Source organism: Phodopus roborovskii, unplaced genomic scaffold (genome assembly GCF_943737965.1).
Source record: "Phodopus roborovskii unplaced genomic scaffold, PHOROB, whole genome shotgun sequence".
Lineage (NCBI taxonomy): Eukaryota > Metazoa > Chordata > Mammalia > Rodentia > Cricetidae > Phodopus > Phodopus roborovskii.
This window is the reverse complement of record NW_026126485.1, coordinates 12,213,562-12,239,992: the sequence shown is the minus strand read 5'-3', so window position 1 is coordinate 12,239,992 and position 26,431 is coordinate 12,213,562. Positions and strand designations below refer to the sequence as shown.

At 40.2% G+C, this 26,431-nt stretch overlaps 1 pseudogene; it reads right to left on the bottom strand.

The window, feature by feature from the left end:
* Window positions 1-2,391: 2,391 nt before the first annotated feature.
* Window positions 2,392-26,431, bottom strand: part of LOC127229738 (ATP synthase subunit gamma, mitochondrial-like) — a 40,469-nt pseudogene continuing 16,429 nt past the window's right edge.

Sequence of the window (26,431 nt, the reverse complement as noted above, 5' to 3'; positions counted from 1 at the left end):
GTCCCCTTTGGTCTGAGGATTCAGTAGAGGTAAGAGGTCTCTCTTATAGCTCACTCCTTTACTTCTCTGACCCTTCAGCATTTATCCAGATTCCTAACTTCAGGTTTTTATTATTAAGACCAATTAGAAGTACTGCTACATTTTTTCTTCTTTTAAATGAAATGAAATGTAGTAAGACAAAATGAAAATTAAATCATTGGAATAGGATAAAACAGAAAGGGGCCCAAGAACAGGCAAACAAAACAGATACTAACACAGAGATCCACTCACTTGCACACTCACAAATTCATAAAAACACTAAACTGAGGTCATGATCTATATGCAAAGGGCCCAGTTTCTGCCTCCTCTTCCACAGAACTCCCTGAGCCCTGAAGGGAGGGATTTGATGGAGATGTCCCATTCAGGGCTTAGTGCTACAAGGTCTCTCATCTCTGTATAATGTCTGACTGTGGGCCTCTGTGTTTGTTCTTATCTGCTGCAGGAGGAGGCTTCTCTGATGATATCTGAGCAAGGCACTAGTGTATGAATGGAGTAGAATGTCATTAAGAGTTACTTTACTTCTACTTTTTTTAAAGAACAGTAATATTTGATTTTACCCTAGGTCCATAGACTGTGCAGTCTTCGGTTCTTTTCACCCAAGCTTTGTAGGGCATGGATTCAATTTGCAACGGGTCTTAAGTCAAATTAGAAATTGACTGGTTACTCTTACAAGCTTTGTGCCACCATTACACTAACATATCTTCCAGACAGGACAGCATTGTAGATCAAAAAGATTGTGACTGGGTTAGTGTTTATATTTCTTCTTCCATTGTGTGCAGAGTACCTTCTTGTACCAAAGACATTAGAACACAGGTATGAAGGTTCTATGTAGACATCAGCTCAATTTCCCTATGTTCGCAAAGTTGTATGGGTAATGTTAGCAATAGGGTTTTACTATCTGTTTGTGAGTGCAAACTATTGTTATAATTTAAGAAAAACAGAGTGAAAGAAGTCATGAGGCAGTGTTCAAGCAGAGGGAATTTTATTAGGAAGAGGGATCATTAAAACATGGAAATGGGAGGGAAGAGAGAAGAGAAGGAGGAACAGACAGAGAGAGGGAGAGAAAGAAAGAGAGGAAGATGGAAGCTGAGCAGGGCCTTTTTAAAAGGGAACATAGTGATTATGCACAGGTGGTTCTCTTAGTGGGTACAGCTGAGGGTGTATCCTGTCAGAACCCCAAGGACAGGCCAGTACAGATGACTGAATACTAACACCTATAGCCTAATTGTTTTGGGTTCCCATATGACACCTATGATTCTATATTTATAAAGGGAAGAGAAACATCTTATAATTTCTGAATAAGAAAAGAATAAAAGAGCCAAACAATGCACTCAAGTGTTCTTATGAATAGAATGGCATTGGCATTCCCCTCCCAAACATAACTAAGTAAAAAAAATTATATATATATACATATATATTATATATATATAATATATATGTATATATATACATAATTTCTTTTAATTGTTATTGCAATACAAAGAATCATCTAAGTAGAAGCTCCTTAAACCTAAACTTATTTATCACATTAATTTTCTAATTTTTCCAGTGTTAAAAAACTATGCCCATTTCATCCAAAGTTGGAATTCAACCTTTGCAGGAAATGTAACCCATAAAACTTTGAATGACTGAGGCCTCTCTACAGCCTCAAAGAGACCCTGGCAAAACTGAAACTAGTAAGACTGTGTGAGTGGTCTGCATTGGAATTAACATATGTCATTGCATTAGAGCCAGAACATGAGATGGCATTTATTAATGACTCAAAATGGAAAGCCTGGAGACTGAAACTAGAGTACAGTGGAAAGCAGTATCTAATCTTCCTTAGGAGAATGCAAAAGCAATTTGTCTGTTCAGCTACAAGTATTTAAAGACCTGATATGGAAACACCACATGATTCTGTTATACTGAAAGCTAAAAACACCTAATAACTTTCTACTTCATCAGAACTACAAAGAAAATGTAACCCAGTTTCCTTTATCTCAGAAGTGAAGTTTTCAAAGTAGTCTATTGACTATTAATCTCAACTATTTATTTATATTTTTTCTTAAGCCTATGTCACACAATATATCATACATAAAAATTAACAAATAAACAACAACAACAACAAGAAAACAAGCTTATAAAAATAGGATTGTATTACTGGATAAGGATGTTTTTAAATGGCACAGAAGGGATGGGTTTTTCTGCTAATGTTTTTCATTGTAAGTTGTTTATCGTAAGATAATTTACAAACATCTTGCTGTCTTTGTAACTCATTGGACCAAATGTCTCCCACCAAGGATAGCAGTCATTTGAAATCAGCTTGTTGTTTTCCTTCTTTACCTCTTGTCTGAGGCTGCAACTTGATTTTCATTAGTCTAGAGCCCTGTCCGCAGAGACTACTTCAGTCACCTGCTTCATGGTGATCGCCTGATGGGTACACTCGAACATCAGAATCAATTTGTCAGTCATATCAGAAGTCATCATCCTGGCTCTGCTCACTGGTGGTGGACTCCTTCAGGGAGTAGTAGATGTTATTGGCCAGACTGTACTCCTGGTAATTCTGCAGCACATCAGCATCAATGTCATCATAAATATTCATGCTCTTAGCAGTTGCAATGGTACTGAGAGAGAAGATGGGCTTCTCTTCTGTCTTACAGGAGATAATGGACTTAAAGTGATTAAAAATGGTAGCGCCTTCACCAAACTCATATCCAGAATTTAACAATTTAAGAGCAATAACTGTCACATCTCAAAAAGTGGGGGGGGGGGCTTTCTTCCCATGTCTTCGAATGACACCAAAAACTTGGCATAGTGAGTCCTACAAAATATGGACCTATTTTTTCACCAATTCCAACTAGTTTAACTTCTTTTCCATATGCTGTAAGGGTTTCCACTTCATTTTTCATCTGTTTATCTACCGAGGAATGAATAGTATCACAAAGCCCACCATCTGAGGACACACCAATAAAGGTATGTTTCTTCTTGTCCTCAGGTTCCTTCACATCAACCTTCTTACATAAAGTCAAGAAGCTTGTTCCCACTCAGACTGGGCATACTTTACAGCTGTCACTATCTTCTAGACTTGGCAATTTCCAGGTGGTTTTGGTTGGCCACGGTCTCCTGGAAATGTCTCAAAATTAGCATATTTTGAACTTGGATTCATTGTGGCTGTACAGTGTAGACTCACAGCCAGGCAACACTCACTACAAGAAAGTGGTAGAATCTTGAAGGACAGGCAGGGTTCAACTAGGACAATGCAAATGTTGGAATTAGTCATCTGGCACCAGTACCATTGGGAGGCAAAGATTTCTTCACTGTCGTGTCTGTCCCCTTATCTGGGGAGGCTCCAGGCTGGTGTGAGCTGGGTCAATGGATGAGACCACTTAACTATGGTTTTTGTATGTAACTTGGACTTCCTCATGACATAGTGGCCTTAGACTATGGACAGGTGAATTTCTTGCATGTTGTCCCATAGCCCTTTGTCATTCATTTTTATTCTCTTTTTTTCCTTTTGCTTGATTGTGTTTAGAAATGTCTAAGAGATTTGAAAATAGTACTTCTGGATATTTCTATGAGGACATTTATTTTCTAAGATGACTAAACGATGAGGACCCTGCCTTAACCAAGACTCCATCCATTGATGGATTGAAAGTTTTATGAAAACATTGATTGGGCTTCTAGGATGGGCCTGTGGGGGTCCATCTGGCCCTTGCCCCATCCCATTATTCCTCTTTGCCTTGTGGCTGCCATGAAATCTTTCATGCCCTTCTTCCGCGATGTTTCTGCTTTGCTATATAGAATTCACAATGGAGCTTGTGAACACAGATTTAGGCCTCAGAAACCATGAGCCCAGATAAGTCTTCTCTACTTTAAAGTGTTTTTCTTGTGTATTTGTAATAGGGAAGAAAATCATGGCTAACAGCTTGGAGAGTAAATGTTCTAAAAGCTACACAATTCCCCATAATCCATCTTGGATACCAGACAAAGTCACTTCTACAACATGTGTAGGTTACAAATGTATCATTGAGGCTGAGACTGGACTCTGTCCTCAAAGGGATGAGTAGCAACAGCATCAAAAACCCGATTTGTTTATCTAAATGATAACCTTTTCTCACTCATTTTGGCCTCAGTGGATGACAGAGGAGAATATTAAGATTGTTTCACTTGTCTAGGATGATGTCAATCAGTTATTCTTCATTCTGAATTAATGTTCCCACAGCACTTGAATAGGGTTTTTTTTTTTTTTTTTCAAATATAGTATCTGAGCCAGTAAGCAGAATCAGGAGTTGGTAGAAGAATCAAATAGTAAAATCATATTCGCCTCTTCAAATTAATAAGAAAGTATTTTCTAGTCCCCCGCCTGAACTCCCTGGATTGGCCCCTGATCCTGCTGCTCCTGTCTCCGGTCCCCTTTGAGAGCACCCTTGGAGCTCTGATACACCCCCACCCATCCCAACCTCCAGCCTACCCCCCCTACCCTGTGCCCTACCCCACCTACGGTCCTGCCGCTCTGGTTGAGCACTGGGACAGAGGGTGGAGCCAACAGTCCACCCTACTTCGGAGACCTCTCGGAGCAACTCCAAACAAAGGAGACCTGACTATCCACGTGGGACCACCTGTAATTTCCACCGGCTTGGTCCCTGACCCCGCCTCCAGTCCTCTGCTGGAGTCCCAGGCCCCTCCCAGAGATCCGACTATCTCTGCGGGTCCACTTGGAGTTCCTGCAGGCAAGATCCTTGACCCACAAATCCGGGCCCCTGCCAAAGAACGAGGTCTCAGCTGGAGAGCGCCAGTTTCCAGTGAGATCCCACTACCCTGCAAAACCTTCTCAAGTTCCAGTCCAGCCCTCGTCCTCTTCTGCCGGCTATTGGCCAGAGAGAAGCCTCCTAGAGAGCTTGGACCACACAGAGATACAGACATTGAATCTTTGATCCACATAAGCCCATCTGGGAAGGACCATAGAGAGAGGGAAGAGACACCACCAACACCTACAGGAAGAAACTATGGGAAGAAGGCAATACAAGAGAACACCTAACAACAGAAAGACAAACATGACACCACCAGAATCTAGGGAATCTACACCAACTAGAATGGGACACAACAACAAAGCAGAGGAAGCAGAAGGGTACGACTTAAAAATCACCATCATAAAAATGATAGAGGCCCTCAAAGAAGATATGAGAAAATCCCTTAAAGAAATAGAGGAAAAAACAAACAAAAAAGTGGAAGAAATGAACAAATTCCTTAAGGAAAGTACAGAAAGCCAAGAAAAAACAATTAACCAGGTGAAGGAAACGGTTCAAGATTTGAAAACCGAAATTGAGGAAATAAAGGCAACACAAATGGAAGGAAAGCTGGAAATTGAAAAGCTGGGCAAAAAATCGGAAACCACAGACACAAGCATAACCAATAGAATTCAAGAGATGGAAGAGAGAATCTCAGGCGCAGAAGATAAACTAGAAGAAATAGATTCATCGACCAAAGAAAACCATAAATCCAACAAATCCTTAACACACAATATCCAGGAAATGTGGGACACCATGAAAAGGCCAAACCTAAGAATAATAGGCATAGAGGAAGGTGAGGAAGCCCAGCTCAAAGGTGATGAAAACATATTCAACAAAATCATCGAGGAAAACTTTCCAAATCTGAAGAAGGACATGCCCATGAAAGTACAAGAAGCATACCGAACCCCAAATAGGCTGGACCAAAGAAAAAAGACCCCTCGACATATAATAATCAAAACACCTAGCATACAGAATAAAGAAAGAATATTAAGAGCAGCGAAGGAAAAAGGACAGGTAACATATAAAGGCAGACCTATCAAAATTACACCTGACTTCTCCATGGAAACCCTCAAGGCCAGAAGGTCCTGGATAGATGTTCTAAAAGTATTAAGAGAACACGGATGCCAGCCTAGGCTACTATATCCAGCAAAACTCTCAGTCAATATAGATGGAGAGAACAAGATATTCAATGACAAAACCAGATTTTCCTAATATGTATCTACAAATCCAGCCCTACAGAAAGTATTGGAAGGAAAATTCCAACCCAAGGAAGGTAACTACGCCCACAAAAATGCAGGCAACAGATAATCCAACTACACCAGAAACCTAGGGTGAAGCAGAACAAATATATTCACAATACCACTGCCAACAACAAACCTAAATCAAACAACCATCAACAATCAATGGTCCTTACTCACCCTCAACATTAATGGTCTTAACTCACCTATAAAAAGACACAGATTAACAGAATGGATACGAAGACAGAATCCATCCTTCTGCTGCATACAAGAAACACATCTTAGCTCCAAAGATAGACATTACCTCAGGGTAAAGGGTTGGGAAAAGATTTTCCAATCAAATGGAAATAAGAAGCAAGCAGGCGTAGCTATCCTAATATCTAACAAGCTAGACTTCAAACCAAAACTAGTCAAAAGAGATGAAGACGGTCATTTCATATTCATCTCAGGAGAAATCCATCAACACAAAGTCTCAATTCTGAACATCTATACCCCTAATACAAAGCCACCCACATTCGTAAAAGAAACACTACTAAAACTCAAAGCTCATATAAAACCTCACACACTTATAGTGGGAGACTTCAATACACCACTCTCAACACTAGACAGGACCACAAATCAGAAACTCAACAAAGAAACAAAAGAATTAACAGAAGTTATGTCTCAACTGGGGCTAACAGACATCTATAGAACATTCCATCCAAAGACAAAAGAATATACCTTCTTCTCTGCTCCACATGGAACCTTCTCTAAAATCGACCACATACTAGGAGACATAACAAACCTCAACAGATACAAGAGAATAGACATAGTCCCCTGTATCTTATCGGACCACCATGCTTTAAAATTGGAATTCAACAACAATACAAATAGCAGAAAACCTGCAAACTCATGGAAACTTAACAATGTGCAATTGCACCACTCCTGGGTCAAAGAAGAAATAAAGAAAGAAATTAAAGACTTTCTAATATTCAACGAGAATGAGGATACAACATACCCGAACTTATGGGACACCTTGAAAGCAGTGCTACGAGGGAAGTTCATTGCACTAAGTGCCCATATGAAGAAAAAAGAGGATAGTCACATAAATGAATTAACAGCGCAACTGAAAACCTTAGAACAGAGAGAAGCAAATTCACCCCGCAGGAGCAGACGCCAGGAAATAATCAACTTGAGGGCTGAAATCAACAAAATAGAAACCAGGAAAACAATACAAAAAATCAATGCAACAAAGAGTTGGTTTTTTGAGAAAATCAACAAGATTGATAAACCTTTATCCAAATTAACGAAAAAGCAGAGACAGAACATGCAAATTGACAAAATCAGAAACGAAATGGGGAACATAACAACAGACACAGAGGAAATCCAGACAATTTTCAGGTCATACTTCGAAAATCTGTATTCCACAAAAATTGAAAATTCAAAGGAAATGGACAAGTTTCTGGATAACTATCACTTACCAAAATTAAATCAAGAACAGACAAACAACTTAAATAGACCTATAACCCGAAATGAAATAGAAGCAGTCATCGAAAGCCTTCCAACGAAAAAAAGTCCAGGGCCAGATGGATTCAGTGCAGAATTCTACCAGACATTCAAGGAAGAACTAATACCACTACTCCTCAAACTGTTCCACAAGATAGAAACAGAAGGTTTATTGCCAATCTCTTTTTATGAGGCCACAATAACTTTGGTACCCAAACCTCACAAAGACACAACTAAGAAAGAAAACTACAGACCAATATCCCTGATGAACATCGATGCAAAAATACTCAATAAAATAATGGCAAACCGAATTCAAAAATACATCAGAGAAATCATCCACCATGATCAAGTAGGCTTCATACCTGGATTGCAGGGATGGTTTAACATACGAAAATCTATCAACGTGATCCACCATATAAACAAACGGAAAAAGAAAAACCATATGATTATCTCCCTAGATGCAAAAAAAGCCTTCGATAAAATTCAACACCCTTTCATGATAAAGGTATTAGAGAGGTCAGGGATAACAGGAACATACCTAAACATAATAAGAGCAATATACAGCAAACCAACTGCCAACATCAAACTGAATGGAGAGAAACTTAAGCCAATTCCTCTAAAATCAAGAACAAGACAAGGCTGCCCTCTCCATATCTCTTCAATATCGTACTAGAAGTTCTAGCTAATGCTATAAGACAACAAAAGGAGATCAAGGGCATCCAAATTGGAAAGGAAGAAGTCAAACTGTCTCTATTTGCAGATGATATGATAGTTTACATAAGCGACCCAATAAACTCTACCAGGGAACTCCTACAGCTGATAAACACCTTCAGCAAACTAGCAGGATACAAGATAAACTCAAAAAAATCAGTAGCCCTATTTTTTTCAGACGACAAAGAGGCAGAGAAAGAAATCAGAGAAACATCACCCTTTACAATAGCCACAAGCAACATAAAGTATCTTGGTGTAACGCTTACCAAACAAGTAAAAGATCTATATAATAAGAACTTTGTGACTCTAAAGAAAGAAATTAAAGAAGATACCAGAAAATGGAAAGACCTCCCATGCTCTTGGATAGGTAGGATAAACATAGTAAAAATGGCAATCTTACCAAAAGCAATCTACAGATTCAATGCAATCCCCATTAAAATCCCACCACAATTCTTCACCGACCTTGAAAGGATAATAATCAACTTTATATGGAAAAACAAAAAGACCCAGGATAGTCAAAACAACCCTATACAATAAAAGAACATCAGGAGGCATCACCATTCCTGACTTTAAGCTCTACTTCAGAGCTATAGTTCTGAAAACAGCCTGGTATTGGCATAAAAATAGACAGGTAGACCAATGGAATCGAATTGAAAATCCTGATATTAATCCACGCACCTATGAACACCTGATTTTCGACAAAACAGCTAAAATTATACAATGGGGCAAAGACAGCATCTTCAACAAATGGTGCTGGCACAATTGGATGAGGGTGTGTAGAAGACTGCAGATAGACCCATGTCTGTCGCCATGCACAAAACTCAAGTCCAAATGGATCAAAGACCTTAACATCAATCCAGCCACATTGAACCTCTTAGAAGAGAAAGTAGGAGGTTCCCTTGAACAAATTGGTATAGGAGACCGCTTCTTGAACATAACTCCAGGGGCACAGACACTGAAAGAAACAATTAATAAATGGGACCTCTTCAAACTTAGAAGCTTCTGTAAGGCAAAGGACACAGTTGACAAGACCAAACGGCAGCCCACTGACTGGGAAAAGATTTTCACTAATCCTATATCCGACAAAGGGCTGATCTCCAAAATATACAAAGAACTCAAGAAACTAGTCAACAAAACACCAAATAACCCTATTAAAAAATGGGGTACAGAACTTAAGAAAGAATTCTCAATGGAGGAAATCAAAAAGGCTGAAAGACACTTAAGAAAATGCTCCACATCCTTAGCTATCAGGGAAATGCAAATCAAAACAACTTTGAGATACCATCTTACCCCTGCCAGAATGGCTAAAATTAGAAACACCAGTGATGACTTATGTTGGAGAGGATGTGGAGAAAGTGGAACACTCCTCCACTGCTGGTGGGAGTGCAAACTCATACAGCCACTTTGGAAATCAGTATGGCGGTTCCTCAGGAAAATGGGAATTAGTTTACCACAGGACCCGGCAATCCCCCTCTTAGGCATATACCCAAAGGATTCATATCAATGCAACAAAGACATCTGTTCAACTATGTTCATAGCAGCACTATTTGTAATAGCAAGAACCTGGAAGCAACCTAGATGCCCCTCAATTGAAGAATGGTTAATGAAGATGTGGCACATCTACACAATGGAATACTACTCTGCAGAAAAAAATAATGGTATCTTGAAATTCACAGGCAAGTGGATGGCACTTGAAGAAACCATCCTGAATGAGGTAACCCAGTCACAAAAAGAGGAACACAGTATGTACTCACTCATATATGGATTTTAGACCTAGATCAAATGATCACCAGCCTATAATTCACATCACCAGAGGAATTAGGATACAAGTTGTATTCTAAGAGATTCATATAAAGTCCCTCACAGAACTGGGAAGGGACAAGTCCCCCAGACCTCAGGTATAGTGGGGGAGGACAGCTAATGGAGAGAGAAGTAGGAGAAAATGAGAGGGAGGAGAGGAAGGCATGTGCGACCAGGAGGATTGAGCCTGGTTAGCAATGGAAAATAGGAAAGAGAGAGAGAGACAGAGACAGAGAGAGAGAACATAAAAGAGGGAGCCAATATTGGTTTGAAGATAAAGTTGAACACAAAGAAAGGTCGAGGGAACTACAAGACTGCTCCCAACTAACAATCTCAGCTTCCGTGGAAAGGCTATCATAAATGCCCTTCCCGGAGAGTGAGATCAACAACTAACTTCTCCATGGAGTCCTCAACTAATGCCTGTTGAAAACAGGAGCAAACACCCATACATAAACACTGAGTCAAACTAGAACCCAGAAGCAGATGGAGAGGACAAGACCATGCGGTAGAAGTACATAGAGACAGCTTACCTGAACAAGGAGGAGCTAAGGGCCACTAGACTGATAGCTGGGAGGCCAACAGGGGTCTGACTCGGACCCCCCTGAATATGGGTCTCAGCCAGAAGGTCTGAGCAGCCTAAGAGACCTCAGACAGTGGAGCCAGGATGTATCCCTGGTGCACAAAAGGACTTTGCAAACATATCCCCCATGGAGGGATAACTGCCTTATTCTAGAGATAGGAGAGAAGCCCTAGTCCCTACTTCACAGGACCTGTCAGATCTACATGACCCCAACTGGATGGCATTCCCCTACATATTGTATTGTGGTGGGGGGGTTGGGAAGGGAGGGTGTTTAGAGTGCATGGGAGAGGGTAGAGAGGGCAAAAGGGAGGGAAGGAGGGAGGGAGGGGCTTGGGGGTGGGAGGGAGGGAGGGAGAGGGAACTGGGATCGACATGTAAAATAATAAAAAAAAAAAAAAAAAAAAAAACGCTTTGACTCCAAAATTTAAGTTGAAGAACAAGTTACTGGGGAAAAGTATTTCTATTTTTGTTTCCACAGAAAATGAAAAGATGTGGATTCCTTCCAGACTAATGTGGTTTGATCACACCAGACCGCCTGAAACAGAGTACAAGCTGATCCTACATTCCAAACAACTGGACAAAACAGCCCTACAGACTACAGCTAGGATATCTGAATCTTCTTCAAATCCCCCAAGACAGCGCCCCTTACCAGCAGGAAGTAGTTTGGAAAGAACGACGCCCAAATTCCCAAATATTGTGTATAAATGTTTGTTTTCATTTAATTGGACTTTGTTATATAAAATTAAATAAAAAATACTCTATATGCATAAAAAAAAAAAAAAAAAAAAAAGAAAGTATTTTCTAGAAAGTCTCATTGCATTCTCAAAGTACATACCAAACGGACAAGTTTTATTCTGTACAAGTGTGTGCTTCAGCAAAAGCCAAATGAACTCTCCTCTCAAGAGCTTCTCCAAGATCTTCTGAATGTCCCAAAACTTCCTGATATTTTGGGTTTCTCTCCCTAGTCCTATTTTACAACTTCCATTTTTTTCCCTTTAGGTAGTAGACATTATTTTCCTCCTGTATTATAGAAAATAACTATTCAGCTTTCTATGATCAATTTCAGTAAGAATTTGGTAACAAAGCAAAATAAGACACAAAACACATTTTACCACACACCAAGCCCCAATCATTCCAGGCTGAGAGAGAAAGCAAAGTTAAGTTATGAACCATAATAAATGACCCTTTGAAACAGTCCTTTAAAACTCCCTTACAGGGAGTAGCTTTTTCTAGAATTCACTTTCAGAATAAAAACATTGACTTTGGTCAAGAATGTTTGAATTCATTTTAAAATAAAGGGTACATTTTCCAAGATGGTGTCATAGTTTGAAGTAGAGAAGCTGTATATATGTTATCTGTTCAATTGCAATTCTCATTACTGTCAGTTGAATTAAATTAACATTTTATAAGGAAGAGAGAGAGATTTGGAGGAAATATCAAAAATGATGAAACTTCTTTTGACTTGTAAATTAGATAGCCTTCATCTTAAAATTATTTAAAGCTTGAAGGCTGTATTAAAGCCAACATATATGTAATTGTTTTCCATTTTTTATTTCATTTAAAATGAGTTTTTACTGTATTTGAATGATGGAAGTAATAACATGACAGAGATGCAGAGAGATAGAAATATATACATATTATAGGGGAATATATTTTCCTGCAGCAAGGAGACTTGTTATTATTTATACATTTTCAACGGCTCTAAATATCTTCGTAAACTTAACTCTGAAAAATGTTCTATGCCATGGGGAAATATCCACAGATGGTCAGTGCTCCTCTTAGCAAGTACAATATTTTCCCACAGCTCCTAAGTGCCAAGACAAGGTGGCCCAAAGAGTAAGAGAAACTTGTTCCAGTATTTGCAGTACCCAATATCACCTCCCCATCTTTGCTTCACCCTCTCCCTACTTAAGAGCACATGCTTTCATTGCATTTAGACCACTTCTCTCTTGTATACGCCTAAGAAAACATGATTTCAGTAATAAATTGATTGAATGTATATACATACATAAATGTGAGAACAAAAAGACTGTTATTAAAATAGTTTGCATATCCATCATCTAGCTGGGTGACTCCTATCTGCCTATTGGTATGTGTCCCATTTGGCTTGTTTTGGCAATGGTAATTGGAATAGCATCCTATTTTACATTGTTTCATAACTTGTATTTTCTTGTAAAAAAAAAAAAAAAGTTCTTCCTCATTTTCCAATGGTTGTTCATCATGTCCTTGTATTGAAGTAGTCTGATTTATTTAACTGATGTCCCCTTTCCAAATATTTAGATAAGCCTTAGTCATCTTTGTTGTTTTCTGTGACCTACAAATGTAATAAATATTCCCAAAGCCATATTCTTTCATACAGTAATGGTTTGATCACTGTGCTTGTTCAGTTATTCTAAGTTTAAAAAGTCAGAGCAGATGTTGAAGAACCACAGTTTGAGGGATGTTTCTATATGACAAGAACTGAAGACACTATGAAAGGCTCTGAGGATTGAAGTGGAGTGTTTGTTTGTTTTACTGCCATGAAGGCTACACCATCATCCCTGAAAAACACATTGAGCACTGAAACCAATCTATTCCAAAGACTCATATGGCCAGGCTTGGCAGGAAGAATACATCTTTGGAAAAAGCTACAACTGGGGATACAGTGATCTCGGGAGGCTATGCAGAAGCTGAGTTCCCGTCTGCCTTCTTTGGCAAAAAAATCAAATTCTAGCTGCTGCCATCATTAATTCACACCTGATATGTCTTCTAGGTCCAGTCCTCTGTGAACATCTGTCAAACTGTTCCTTTTTACACACTTGCGGATGTTATGTAATCTGTGAGTATACACCCATATGTTTCATATTTTAAATGTAAATTTCATAATTGGGTCAAAAATTCTTCAATCTTTCTGAAGCAAACAAAACACATTTATCTGATTAACATAATCACAAAATTATGTTCCGTTTGCAGAAACATTCATGGATACAGTCAAATGAATTCGGTTTCTTTTTCTTCTGTTGATGGTATCTTTCTAATGAAGAATGTTTGAGGAAGCAAAAAGCAGAAATGGCAAATGCACATTAATTGTATTATTCCACCAGAAACCGAATATATTCTAGAGATGCTCTGAGGTTCTCAGGCTTCAGACACCAGCACCTGCAGACCATCATACTCTGGATCATATCTATTTCCTGTTTCTCTTGATACAATAGTGGTTTCATCTTATGGTTGGCTGTATTTCACAGTTGTTAAAACCCTGAAACATATAAAGGTTTCTCAACTGTCATTAACTTGAAAACCTGAAAACTTGAACTTTACTAACACACTGAGGTCCACCCCCACCCTCCCACCCTTACACTGAGTGTGATTGTCAGTAAAACTATAAACACTTGGGAAAACAGAACAATTTTGAACACAAACTTTTTAAAGTATATCATGCTTCCTTGTTTCTGTCTTCTCATTTTCTTTTTTAAATTCACAGGGGTAGGGAAAGCCCACAAAATGCAAGAATGATGTTCTCTTTAAATGAAGAAAACACAGCTGATTAGAAGTTGATATTCACTGTGGCAATGCTTTGAAACTGTGCTATGACTGCATCTTCTTAAGAGAAAAGTGAATTTCTAAATAAAGTATTCAATATAGTTAAAATGCATAAGTGTACGTATCTCTGCCAATACCGAACACAAGATTAATTGTAAAGTAAGCTGATTTAGGCCTGTAACAAGCTGGAAGAGAACTCAGCTGGTGAAGTACCTGCCATACAAGCATGGAGAAATGGATTTGAGCCCCAGAGTCCATGCTAAAAAGCCAGGTGTGGTGACACCACCTTGTAATGCCAGCTCTGAGAAGACAGAGACAGGCTGAACCTTGGTGTTATTGACCAGCCAGCTTAGTTGGTGAGTTTCAGGGCAGAAAGAAACTTTAGCTCAAAAACCAACATGGAAGGCATCTTAAGGAACTACATATGAGGCTGATCTCTAGTCTCCACATATACTCACACATGCATACATATTCACACTCATGCTCACACATGTGCACCAGCACACATATGTGTTAACGTGTATTAACACACATACACACACACACACAAAGTAGTTTTTCAACTTGTGGATTTCTGCTTTGCTTCCAACCCATTTGCCAATGTTTTCTATAGCCTTCTTTATTATTACATACAGTTGCCAGTTTTAGGAAAGGGGGGTAATGAAGTGCCCTCAAGCAATAGGCAGGAAAACAGCCAAGTTAAGAACAATGGGTTGGTCTCTTTAAGAAACAGCTTGTGGAGCTAGAAAGACAACTTAGTGTTTATAAGCCCTGACTGCTCTTCCAGAGGTCCTGGGTTTGTTTCTCAGCATCCCCATGGCAGCTTATAAAGGGATGTAACTGTAGTCCCATGAGATCTGATGACCTTCTCTTATATGCAGGCATACATGCAGATGAAACACCAATATACATAAAATATGTAAATAAACAATCTTCTGAAAGAAAGAGAGAAGAAAGGAGGGAAGGAGGGATAAAGGGAGGGAGGAAGGGAAGGAGACAGGGAGGGAGGGATGAAGGGAGGGAGGAAGGAAGGAAAGGCAATCAAGCAAATCAGGCAGGAATGCTAAAACAGATTGTGCTCCTGTGTCTTAAAAGAGTAGACTTGGAGACACTTCTCAGCCTAATCTGGATGGGATGAAGCAGCTATGGATTGTGGAGAACAATGGATGCAGAGCACGATAGATGTGAACATTCCCTTTTCCAGGCACCTGTCTTTAGAGAATGTGATGATTACTATTGATTTTTCAACTTGATGTAATCTTGAATCACCAACAGAAGCCTATGAGCATGTCTGTAGGGGCTTTTCTAGATAGCATCAGTGGAGGTAGGAAGACTCACTCTAAACGTGGGTGTCACTTTTCCTTAGTCCTGGCTGAATAAAAAGGACAATGTAATCTGAGCATGACAATTCTTCCCTTTGCTCCAAAATAATGGCATGGAGAGTTTTTATTAATTATGAAAGCTTGTCTCTACTAGCTCTTATAACTTAAAGTAACCCATGTATATTAATCTACATTCTGTTACTTGGGGTTAGCTCTCTTTCATTCATACTTCCTGTTTCCTCTCCTGCCTAGTGACTCTGCCCTTCTTCTTCCCCAGTCCTCTGTCCCTGGAAACCCCACCTAACCTCTTTCTAGCTATTGCTTGTCAGCTTTATTACACCAATCGCAACAATACACTTTCATACAGTGTACAAATATCCTACAAGCAGCCTTCTCATGGCCTTGCTACCAAGCCACCCACCACCAAGATAACTGTGCATTCAAACTGCTCCGAAGCAATCCTGACCTTAGTTAAGTTGCTTTTGTAGGGTATTTTGTCATAGCAAAGAAAAAAAATAGCTAACAAAGGGATGATAAAGCACTTTTATAGTTGGAGTTGTTTGTTTTATAGATTAGCTCATTAATCTTTAGGACTAAAACTAAAATCATTTAACTGAAAAACTGTCCTCATTTTCTGCTTGATTTCCATTTTACAAAACAGTTGGATTTGTTCTGTTTATAGGTCTCTCTCTCTCTCTCTCTCTCTCTCTCTCTCTCTCTCTCTCTCTCTCTCTCTCTCCCCGTGTATGTGTCTGTGTGTGTGTGGTTTATGAGCCCATATGTAGGTGAGTACATGTGCTTGTGTCTACATATGTGTAGAGGCCAGTGGGAGAAATCATCTCCTGCTCAATTACTCTGCCTTTTAGTTTAATTCTTTAATCGTGTTATACAGTGTGTTTTGATCATATTCACACATCGTAACTCCTCCTACTCTCTGACCTATACTTTTGAGAAAGGGTCTCTCACCTAGTCTGAAGCTATACTGGCACTCAGAATGCTAAGTGATCGTCCTGTCTCCATCTACTGAGGTTATGAGTAGCCTGCTTACCTGGCCGCACTTGGCTTTTTAAGTGGGCACTGAGATCTAACCTCAGGTCCTCATGCTGGCACAGCAAGTGTTTCTACCCACTGAGCCAACTAGCCCCTAGGTATTTTTTTTTAACTCAGCAATCTGAGAAACTGATCCAAGTGCTATACTGGCCCCACAAACAGAAATCTTATGGTTATTTCAAGAAATGACAGACCTTACAAATGGCCTTGTGAACGGCTTCATAGTAGATCTGTTTCATAGTCTGATCTTCTAAACAGCTGGGTCATCTACGGCAGTGCTGACCATAGGTGTGCTGCATGGTAGCAGAACAGGTTTTAGACCAGAAAAAAGAAAATCCTGCTCAGACTTTTTAACATGCAGCCAGTAGCTCCTGGGAAGCGCTTGCCCGGGATTCTGGCTCCACCCCAGCCCCATGCCCCTGCTTTCCTTCTTTACCGTGAAGGAAGCCTAATCATCTTTTACCAAATGTTTTCCATAGCCAGAGGATTCATTGATGGGAAATGATAAATCCCTAGCAACGTAGACTTCGAACAGATGGCAGTGAAAGGGTTTGAAAATGTTTCAGAACCTGTCTCATTTCCATCCCCCAAATGTTCTCCTGCTCAGGCTCCACCTCCGCCCCCCTCCCGACAGCAGCTTCTTCCATTGTTTCCCATGGTCCCATTTAGCTATAATTTATACTTCCTTCTGCTCCAAGACCAGATCCAAATTAGCCATGGAACAGGAGCAAGTCCAGAAAGGGAACTTGCATTTCAGATGAGTCCCTTTATTCTATTGGCTGGATATTCCACTGAAGAGAAAGAGAAATGGCAGGCTTTCTCTGGGCTCAGTTCTCTTTGAGACTACAGCTACTTGCTGGAGGGAGACTGCTTATGTTGGAAGGGACACGCTCACCTCACTCAGAGGAATGAGGACATTGTTTTTGTCTAGCAATTAAAAACAAAACAAAAAAACACAAACCTCTACAGGAATCCTCACTATATAATGTATGGTTAGCAGAATATTTTTGGTTCATTAAGTGCTATTTAAGTGACTTTGCATCTCATAATAGAAGTATAATTTTAAGTATACATATATATAGTGTATATGATATGTTTTATGTATTCCGAAATTTATATATGTTTTACCTCTACTTTCTCCTTAAAGGGTAACAATAGCATTATATTGGCAGCCCATACCCTGTTCCTATTTTACATGTGTGGCAACTTAGAAGGAGAGAGACATCTGGTCCTCCCACTCAATATCACATACCTGGAGCTGATGCTTAGGGCAGAAACCTTTGAGTCTAACAAACATTCATCTTCCTTATGATAACATCTGTTTTGGATTTAAAAATAACCATCCATTTGTAGTTTAAAATACTTAAGAAATACAAAATAATGCAGAGAAGAAACGAGAAGGCTTAGTTAGCTCCTCCACTCAGAGAAAACCATCAGTGCTTTGCTTTAAGTATGTGTCTATTATTTCTCAGCACAGTCCTGGCATTACACCATCATATGACCCACCTTTTCCTCTTTGTGTTTACATAGCAAGCTACCAAAACCAGTTCAACCAAGTTATGGTTAAATTAGTTAAATCCAACTAGACCCCTTTGGTCCATACTGAGAAAGAAAGCATAAGCTCTGATTATTTTTTTTAATGATAGTATTTTTTATCTAAATTTGAAACAAGCTTGTTTTACATTTCAATCCCAATGTGTACCTAGAAGTGAACTTCCAAGGCTGAAAGGCACCAACAATTCTGAGATTTCGAAGACGCATGAGCAAGACACGTGCTCACAAAGGTTCTCCCTACACTGCTGCAGTGACAGCATTCTCTGGAACATGCTCCTACCCAAGTGCCTTTCCCCTGGACTTGGCACTCTTTATTACCATGTCTTACCTTAAGTGGAAGACACAATGAGAAGATAAATATGAAGTCTATCTGAGAACACTGCTCTGTAATGCCCGAGGCTGGAGAGAATCCCTTAGGGCCACTGGAATGGCTGAGGCTGGATTTTGTCCACAAAGTGTCTCTAGGCAAATCCACACAGGCAAATTCACAATTCTCTGAGCATCATGGAGGCTCAGGAGCTTACATCCAAGTCCAGGGTATGCGTTTAAAGAATTGGGTTCCAAGATTTCTGCTGGTTTTTAGCCAATGAAAACTGGTGAAGAGCTATGGAAGACAGCTCAGTTGGAAAAGTGTTTACCATTAAAACACAAGGATCTTGTTCAAATCTCAGAGCCCATGTAGAAAGTCAAGCATGGTGGTTCACATTTATAGTTCAAGAGATGGGGAGGCAGAGACAGGAGGATTCCTAGGATTCACTGGCCATCAAGTCTGGACAAATTGAGTCAGTCTCTATGCCAGTAAAAGCCTTGTCTCCAAAAGCAAGGTGAACAGCACCTAAGGAGCAACATCCCAAATTTCCATTTGACCTCTTTGTATATACATATACATGAACACGTACGCATGCACACAACTGGTAAAGGTGTCACTTTGATGATTTGGCAAAAAGTGGGGCTAGCCAACCAGAAGAGTAAACACTCTCTCATGAAGGCTGATATTCCTGAAAGTAATTTGACAAGATAACATCTCCAAATAATTCCCTGATAAAATCTGCAATTCTGTAATGTAGAGAGTGTGTTGGTTTAAATAAGAATGACCCTTGCAGGCCCGTATGTTTGATTGCATAGTCACCACGGAGTAGAACTGTTTGAAAAGGATTAGAAGGATTGGAGTTATGGCTTTCTTGGGGGAAGTATGTCATTGGAGATAGACGAGGTTTCAAAAGCCCATGTCAAGTCCAACCTCTCTCTCCCTCCCTCCCTCCTTCTCCCTCTGTCTCTCTCCCTCTCCCTTCCCTCCCTTCATCCCTCCCTCTCCTTCTCCCTTCCCTCCTTTCATCCCTCCCTCTCCCTCTCTGCCTGGTGATCAGTATGTAGCTCTTAGCTAAGGCACAGTGCTAAAAATGCCTGCATCCTCCCTCCATGCCCTGCCGTGAAGATAATAGACTAACCCTCTGAAACCCAATTACATGCTTTCTTTTATGAGTCGCCATGCTCATGGTGTCTCTTCACAGCAACAGAACTGTGACTAAAACAATAAATTAATGAGTGGACTGATTCAAAATGGAATAAAGGAGTGTTGTGCTCAGGGCAAGAACCTACCTAGCAGAGCTTCGACTTGTGAAGAGGAACTAAAGGAAAGCTGAAGCAGCAAAGGAAGCCTGCAATGACTGAAAGCTTATGAAATGCAATTCAAAGAGGGGCACTGTTTTCAGCCCAAGCAGGCAGCAACTTCATAGCTTTGGCCAAATGGTTCTGGCTTTGAATTCAAGAAGGGAAGGGGTTATGGAATCTTTCTCCATGGTTAAGGAAAGCCGCAAGGATCAAGCATGTGACAGGACAGTCCCTGCATGGAGGCCCAGAGAAGCCATTGCAGGAAGCTGTGAAGGTGAAGCTTGTTTTGCAAGGGAGACTCTAAGATATTGGAGAGGTCGCAGTCATGAAGTATCTATCTGCTAATGGGGTAGGAACCAGTCCAAGAGAGAAAAGTGTGCTGTAGTCAATAAAACTGAAAGGAGTTGTGTTGTTTGACTTCTGAACAGTGGCTATCCACTGCTATCTTAGCCAACATTTGCAACTTCACAGTTACCAGTCTGCAGACTGCAGCCTGGCAAGAATTCTGCTCCTGAAGGCATCAGCCCTGTCGCTTTCACTAAAGGTGTCTTTAACTGAATATCATTCTAATTGTGAGTAAGACTTGTGATTCTTATAAAGGTTCTAAGATGGCATATAAGTTAGTTATCAATCTCATTATCAGGGAAGGACATTTAAGGTAGCCTCTCCACTTTTGCTCAGATTGTCAGCAGGAGTCATCCTTGTAGGTCTCTGGACATTTCTCTAGAGTCAGTTTTCTCTTCAAACCTATAATGTCTCCCTCCATTATGGAATCTCTTTTTTTGTTCTCGTCTATTCATCCCTCGACTCAATCTTCCTGGTCCCACATGTTCTCCTCTCCTTCCCTTCTCTTTTTCCTAACTCCCTCTCCACTCACTGCCCCCCTCCCAATATGCTCAGGAGATCCTGTCCCTTTCCCCTTCATAGAACCTTCATGTAGCAGCTGTTGGAAACAGAAGCAAACACCCAGAGCTAAACACTGAGGTCAAGACCAAGCTACAGAAATCCACAAAGAGAGCTGACCTGAACAAGGGGGAGCTCATGGGCCCCCAGACTAGTAGCTGGGAAACCAGCATTTTACCGACTCAGATCCCCTGAACGCTGGAAGGCCTGGGACCTCTGACAGTGGAACCAGTATGTGTCCCTGGTGCACGATAGGACTTTGGACACTCCCTTAGCCTAGAGACAGGAGAGAGGGTCTAGAACCTATTCCAAATGACAGATTTTGGTGATCTCTCCTAGAAGGCCTCACCCTCCCTATGGAGTGGGTGGGGAATGGGATGGGAGGGGGGGTCAGGGGAATGGAAGGGAGGGAGGAAGAGGGAACTGGGATTAATATGTAAGAATATTAAAATATATTTAAATTTAAAAAAAAGGCTTGTGATTCAAAGCCTGGGGTGAAAACCTATGAGTTCAGAGAGACTGAATAGCAACTTGCTAACCCCTTGTCCTTGTGGGAGTTCACAGAAGATCCATGCTCCTGCTTTCTCAAACCTGGAAAACCTGTACCACTCTAAAGTCTACCTTACTACTTCCTGGTCTCTCTATCTCTCCCAGGTGCCCTCCAAAGCTCTATGATTACTTTCTGTCAACTAGTTGCTAAGCAGCCTCCTGACCCAAGGTTAATTTTATCTAATTAATGCAATTAATTGTATTTAATTAATGCAAATGCAAACTTGGTCATTCACAGTATAATTGAATATCCCCCAACAGAGTTGATGGAGATCTGATGAATGAATGCTTTGACATCAGACACAGGGATGAAGAGTTTGGAATTTTCCCTCCTGGACCTCTGGTTTGCTTTGGTCCAGTATTTCCTCATTATGCTCCTTTTCATCCCTTTTGAAATAATAATGTATGTCCTGTGCCAATGTATGTTGGAAGTATGTGATCTACTTTTTTGATTTTGACTTTACAGGGACTTACAGTTAAGAAATTGCCTTGAGTCTCAGAAGAGACTGAATTTTGAACATCTAACTGTGTTGAGACTGTGAAAGACTATAGGAACTTTTGAAGTTGGCTTACATGCATTTTGCATTATGATTTGGCTACAAGCCTCTGGGGACCTGGGAGTGCAATAGTTTGAATAAGAATGGTCCCTCATAGGTTAACATGTTTGAATACTTAGTCACCAGGAAGTGGTGACTGAGCATCTGAGAAAGATTAAAAGGATTAGGAGTATTGAACCTTGTTAAAGTAGATGTGGCTTGTAGTGGAAGTGTGTTACTGGAGGAAAACTGAGGGTTCAAAAGCTCATGCTAGGTCCAGTTACTCTCTCTCTCTAAATGTGTGTGTGTGAGAGAGTGTGTGTGTGTGTGTGTGTAAGTCAAAAGTCAATTGTCATCTTCAATTTCTCTGTCACTGAATTTGAAGAAACCAAATTTGCTATAGTGGCTGGAGTGAGCCTTGGGGATCTACCTGTCTTTACCTCCCCAGTGCTAGGATTATAGGAACACACTGCCTCATTTGGTATTTTATGTCATTGATGGTGATTTGAACTCAGGTCCTCAAGCTCATGAGGCAAGTATACATCTTTGTGCATGGAGAGGCCAGAGACAACCTTAGGACAGCTCCTCGGGTGTCTACCTTCCTCCTTTGCAACATGATCTCTCACTCACCTAAGGGCTCACCATCAATGAGATTCTCTTTTCAGGTGATTTTAGATTTTGTCAAATTGACAAAACTAATTATCACACATGGGATGTAGGCGCCTTAGGGACCACTGTGCTCATTTCATAAGTCATATGATGGGGAAGGAAGTACAATACCCCCCATGATGGTGGAGAACATGTGTTTCCGTGTCTAAAAGATGCGGATATGCATTTCAGCTCTCTGCCACTTTCTATCTATGTGACTTTGGGCAAGTTCTTAAATTTGCTAACCCTCCACCTCCTGCCTATGGAATGCAGAGCACCACGGCCACTTTGAGATCTTTATGAGGATTAAATGAATGTAAAGCAAATGTAGAGTAATGCAAAGTACTCAATAAATGTGATCTTTCATTACAATCTAACGAGAATTATATTACTGTTAATTAAATCATAATTTAATTCATGCCAGACAGTGCTTCTGTGACATATTCAAGGTCAGATAATCAGACAATGGCAAAAACCACACTTAAAAATAGCTCCTTCAAACCTGGAGCAATGCCTACATGTATGGAGGATATGAATTCTTTTCCATTACAACTCTAGCCAAATTCAGATTTCCTTTTCAAATATAATTTTCTTCCTAATGCAAATTGGACCAGTCTTCTGGACCTAAACCAAACCACTCTTCTAAATCTTGTTGTTCTTGGTAATATATTCATTGCCCATTTTCCTTTTTGATGGAAGAGTTTGGAGAATTTTCCTAAATCATACATCCTACCAGAAAGCATGTTCAGTAGTTCAGTTTCTCTACATAAACCCTGTATTCTTTAGTGTGTTAGTCAGGGTTCTCTAGAGAAACAGAACCTAAAGAATGAGGTTCCCCCATATATGTTTTTCTGGGATCCTTTGGTTTGATGGCTTCTATAAATTATGTCCTCCTGCCCTTCCAGAAATGCTCCTTGAAGGGGATAATGAGACTCAAGGTGTTTGTGTTTGGACCTCTTTCCCCAGACACTTTAGATGAGCAGCCACCCACCATGTACTTCCATCTCTATGCACAAAGTTCACATTGCAAAATGTGTCCCTGGTATTTCTGTGATGCCCACCTGAGGTCCATCTTCCCTCAGATCCTACTACTATAACTTCCAGAAACCTCATAGGGGCTATGACCCCTTTGAAGGGTGCACATACATGGCGATCACCCACAGTACTCACAGATGAATGATTTAGTTGGGACTTCTGAAGAGATGAAAATCCCAGAAGGTTTGTGAGCCAGTGGCAAAACCAAACAATTCTTTCTGGGACCCATTGGTTTAATGGCTTCTATAAATTATGTTCTTCTCCTGTCACACCACACCCCTGCCCCTCCAGAAATGCTCTTTCCCACTGAATCTCTATTTCCACACTGAAAATACATCCCATGTGTTTCTCGTGAATTTATACTGAAATCATAAGAAACTGATGTAAGTCCCATTGAAGCCCGAGCGAGCTTCCGGACCTCCCCTTCTCACTTACTCTCCCTGGCCATTTAAGAGAGAGGTTCATTGATACAAGGCTGTATTAAAGACCAACCTTACAGTTTCCAAGGGACCCTCTAAGTCCAAATGTACTATCTCCATCCCATACTAGTTTTGCTTCCTGTCTGAGAAGTGAAAGACTTGGTATAAGGCAGCTCCTGCATCTGTTCATTCCCAGCAGCCCCAGGAAGGGTACCAATAATCTACGGGCTCTTGGGGGGAAGTGGACGTGTTTCTGTCCACTGCTTCTCCCTCCAACTTCTCTGCCCGTGCCATACAGCTGTGTTTCTATCAAAATAAGGGCACCAGAAAAGGAGAAAAACACTGTTTATGAGACTTCATAGATTGGTGAGTCATAGCATCTCAATAGCCCTGATATATGTGCAGCTGACTACTTATGCAAATTTCAGAATTGTGTGTGAGCAAAAGGTTACATAGTAACATAACCTGGAGCTTTTCTGACTAATGAGGCAGTCCTTTCCATTTTATCACAGACGGGTTTGAGTTTTTCTTTTTCTTCTTCTTTTTATGGCTTCTCATAATTGTCCCTAATAATTCAAAAATAATTCAGGGTCTTTATCTCCAGGGGATGTAGGCATCAGGTAAATTTTCTGTCATCTCCATGGCTTTTCTTTCTTTCTTTTCTTCCTTTCTTTCGATAGTATAGTGCGAAGACATAAAGTCCTGAGTGCCTCTTTGGAAAAGAAATTCTACTAAATTTATCCACTTCTGAGTGCTTACTGTTTTATTGGCATGTTTTTAAATTTAATAGTAATAACAATAAAAATAAAGGAATATAATTTTTTAAAGACATTTTCGGTTTTGGTATCAATTAGGTAAGGCAGACATGGCACAAATTAGCACTGCTTTCTGTCTGCTGGCAATGTTTTGCTTTGGTCCAATACAGACATTCAGAATGAGGAGCGGAAGAATTTATCAACATGGTCTATATTCCTATAGGCTGCCTGTTGTGTGGTAGGAAATTTTGTTTGAAGGGAGAAAAATAATTTATGTAAATATAAATATAATATGAACGAATAAAAACTTGAGTTAGTACAATTACATTCACACACACACACACACACAATTGCACTTATTTGAATTTATCATTATCAAAGATTCTGGTGTGTACAGATCTTATTTGAAGTGGAATTTAGTATCAAATCTTGCCTCTTCTGTTTAAAATCTCAAATAGGAAGTATTTTTAAAATGTGTTTATTCCTCTGAAACATAAACAGGATCTGGGGAGACACATCAGTTTGTAAAGAACTTGTGTTGCAAGTATGAAGACCTGGGTTCATATACTCAGTAGATCTATAATCTCAATGCTGTGACAGGAGTGATAGGAGCTATCATTCTGTAAGTATGTTTCTCTTAGTGGTTAATGAATAAAGCTCTGTTGGCAAATAGGAAGGCAAGATAGGCAAGATAAGGAGGGTTTGGGGAGAAGTAGAAGGAGATTCAAGATGTAGAGACTTTAGGGAAGAAGGTCGGGGCCCTCTCTCTAAAGAAGGTCCAGACCCTCTCTCTGATAAGATAAGACCACGTGTAAACACTTAGATTGATAGAAATGGGTTAATAGTTAAGACAGAGGTAGCCAATAAGAAATGCTAGTAACAGGCCAACAGCTTTTTTTCTAATACAGTGTCTCTGTGTATTATTTGGGGGCTAACACAGTTGTGGGACAAGGCTGGAGGGAAACTGATCATAATACAGGAAGAATCCTGGAGTTCATTGGCCAGCCAATCTTGCCAAATTGGTGAGTCCCAGGTTCAATGAGAACCCCTGTCTCAAAGAAGGTGAGAAGCATTTGAAGGAGATACCTGACCTGGAACTGCACCTCAATGCATACTGTTCATACATGTAAATATGCACTCACATACACCATATATAACACAGACCAACAGACAGAGATAGGAGAGAAAGAAGAAAGGAAGGAAAGAAAGAAGGAAGGGAGGGAGGGAGAAGGAGAGAGAGAGAGAGAGAGAGAGAGAGAGAGAGAGAGAGAGAGAGAGAGAATTTAACTCCTGGGTGTTTTATCCAGCCATTGAGTATATGAGTTGCTATGGAGTCCTGCACAAGATTTTGTCTCCCACTAAGGGCAGGGGTGCAGTAAGCATAGTATGCAGTAAGCATACTATGTAAGCATAGTAGCAAAGAGATTTTTTTTCAGTAATACCCCTAAAATGCATAGGCTTCTTCCTCTGCATCCAGGTAACCCCAAATCATCTACTTTTTTTCTAAGCAGCCCCTATCAAATCTGATGAAGGTTCTGACTTAAAATTTTATAATCTTCCACTTAGATTTTATACTAAAACATGCTCCAATGGCAAGTGTCCTGGAAAAAAATACGAGATGCCTTGCCTGGGCCCATGATTTGTCACTTAGACATGTTTCTGTGGTTGCTGATTTTTCAGGTCTACTTGGGCAAATATGATGCCCTGTCTTCTTATCAATATTAATGTATCAACTTGGGCCATATATTTGGCCCAGTGCAACTTTGGGTTTGTCTGTGAGAATATTTGGAGTGAAATTAAGATTCACTTTAATTGACAAAGCAAAATGGATTCCCTCCCTACTGTGAGAGAGCCACATCCAAGCCCCTGAAGAGCTGAACAGACCTAAAATACTAAGAACTGCCC